Source organism: Aulonocara stuartgranti (assembly GCF_965226115.1).
Source record: "Aulonocara stuartgranti genome assembly, chromosome: 15".
Classification (NCBI taxonomy): Eukaryota; Metazoa; Chordata; class Actinopteri; order Cichliformes; family Cichlidae; genus Aulonocara; species Aulonocara stuartgranti.
In genome coordinates, this window is record NC_138951.1 from 1,564,268 (window position 1) to 1,567,077 (window position 2,810).

The following is a 2,810-nucleotide window of genomic DNA, read 5'->3' on the forward strand; positions in this document are numbered from 1 at the left end:
TACTTTTTTTCCTTCTTTCACAAACAGTTAAATGTTGTAAAGTCACCTTAGACGAGGGAACATGAACAAGCACCATGTTCAGTTAGCACAGCTGCATATCAGTTACCGCATATGTTTTGCTGTGAGGCTGTGTGGCCTGGCCTGAGCAGATCATAGCTTAAAGTCTGCTGAAAGCTAATAAATGCTAAACTGCAGCTTCCATGACTGAAGTTACTGCAGCGAGAAAACGTCAACAGAATCGATCGAGTTTGTGTTCAGATGGATTCACTGCACTACACGGCAAAAATGCCTTTGTCCATTTTTCTGTGTTGCTTCGACTTTTAGTAACCAGTAACCTACTAAAGCCAAATGTGGGTTTCTATATCAGTGTTTGTGTAGCCAGATGGGCTACTCGCCTTCCGTTGTTTTTCTTCTCTCATTCTCTCTCTCTCTCGCTCGCTCTACCACCCTCGCTCTCTTTCCACTGCACTCGCTCCTTGTATCAGGTGATCGGGTTAATTGGGAACCCACCTGCACATTGATTGCAGGGTGGCGCTAGCCTGTATAAAGCTAAGCCGATGTCTTGTTGGATTAATTCCTCCCGAGCTTCTGGTACGATACAGCAGTAAATGCTGGCGTACTGCGACGGACTGATCAGCAAGAGCCGATTATACGACAGCTACAGGTATGCTCTCGCTTAACCTTGGATTCCCTCCGAATACTGGAATTGGTGTTAATATCCTTTTCCGGCCTGTTGTAGCGCAGCAGTCTGTTTAATTTTGCCATTGCGGAGAGAGGTGTTCGTGGTATCTCCACCAATGAGAGTATAGTGCCTCCGGTCCTGGGGTAAGCTGTTAGAACTACTTTTATTAGCATTCATAGCTATAAGAGTTTAAGGTTACACTTATCTGTTTCAGGGTTCACTGCTGTACTCACCTCTCCATGGTAAATTGTCCAACCTAAATTGGAAGAGTGGACTGCCTTCTCAGTTGCTGTTGTGAACTCCTCCTTGGTGGAGTCTGCTGTCTTGTCTTGTTTTGTCTTATCTTGTTTTTATTAAGTAGGCTTACCTTTTTTTGGGTTCGCCTGGTGTTCTATTTTACCCTGGACTGTTGCTCGTACCCACACTTCTGTGATCGGGCTGAAGTGATTCTCTGCCCGAGTGTCGTGCTGGGACTCTAAATCGCCTGGGTGGCCGGTCTCAGCCGGTGGGGAGCCAGACCGGCCTACGCCTGAGAATAATTATTACCAGCACGAGTGGTAGTTTGACCCGTGGGGAATAAGCCTTTCCCGTGTGTGTGTGTGTGTGTGTGATTTCTTTTATTAAAGTTATTAAAGTGTGTTTTAGTCTTTTTATGATTTGTAGCGAGCCTGACGCTCAGTGTCCTTTTATTCTTTTAACATACTTTTCTGTGTTTTATTTCAGTGAAGGAGGACGAGCCAGTGGCCCTGGGACCTCAGGTGGTGGGTCGTTTTCACACTTTCTTTTGTACAGCACTGGGTGGTCTGCAGTGATTCTTTTGGTGTGATTTTCTTTTGGTTCCACGGCTGCTGGTAAGTCCAAGTTCCACGATTGTTTATTTTTACTGTAGGACACTGTCAATAATGACGCTACATCTTGACTTTTAATATTTTATTTATAAAATATTATTTATAATATTTTATTTATTTCTATAAATAAAACTGTTTTAATATTGGAAGCCAACCTGCCTCAGTGTGCATCCTTGAATCTGTGCGGTCTTCTTTTATTCCTTTTATTTATTTTTCTTAAATATATTTCCTGGGGGTGTAATTCCCCTAGGTGGCGTTGTCAAGTTTATTTATTTTGTGCATAACCCCGCCGACCACTTGGTCACATACTTGGCGTTGTCGACAGAATGCACGTTTGAGGTAGATGTTTGGTTTTGTAAATTGTTTTATTTTTTTGCAACGAGTCTAGTTCACCTGTTTGAAGGCTCTATTTGTTTTAGAGTGTGATTATAGACAAGACAGCAGTATCCAGGTAGAAGGAAGAGTAATAGGATTTTAGCACCTTGCTGATTTAATTTTCTCTTTTTTTTGGGTCAAAATTTATTATGGAGGAAGAATTGCAGCAACTTAGAGACTTGGTAGCGCAGTTAAGGGCAGATAATGAGCAATTGCGCCGGGATGGGGGCGCTGTGCTCGAGTCTGGTGGCGGGGCCGCGTCGTCCTCTTTCGTACCAGCTGGTTGCATACCAAATGTTGGTAGCCAGGCCGCCGTTACAGAGCGTCTGGTGGTGGTGCCTAGGGACCGTAAATGTCCCATGTTCAATGGTAGAACAGGCATCAATATAGCTGAATGGGTCGAAGAGGTTCAAGCATGCATGCGTGCCCGGCACCTGTCTGTTGCTGATCAAGCTTTCTTTATTTTTGACCATTTAGAGGGAGAAGCAAGGGAGGAGATCAAATTTCGCCCTAATTTAGAGCGAGGGGATCCTGCTCGGGTGTTGACCATTTTAAAGGAACTGTATGGCAATGCGCAGTCCTATGTCACTCTGCAGCAGGCTTTCTTTTCGAGGAGACAACGGGAGGAAGAGACTTTGCAGGAGTTTTCCTTAGCGCTAATGGCTCTGATGGAGCAAGTAAAACAAAGTGCACCTGATGGTATGCGTAACGCAGAGGTGCTGCTCCGAGACCAATTTGTAGAACATGTTGTTGATAGTGGTCTCCGCAGAGAGCTTAAACAATACGTTCGCCGTGTGCCCACTGCCACCTTGTTAGAGGTGCGCGGGGAAGCAATTAGATGGGAAAGAGAAGGGTTTTCAGGCGGTGTTCGCGACCGTGGCTATTCTCAACCATCGGCATATGGT

General features: G+C 44.9%; 1 long non-coding RNA gene across 1 annotated transcript; it reads left to right on the forward strand.

Moving 5' to 3' along the window:
* Positions 1-372: 372 nt before the first annotated feature.
* Positions 373-2,810, forward strand: LOC309688946. The gene is made up of 3 exons (XR_014271210.1): positions 373-664; positions 740-825; positions 897-2,810. It is a non-coding gene; the product is annotated as an uncharacterized lncRNA (long non-coding RNA).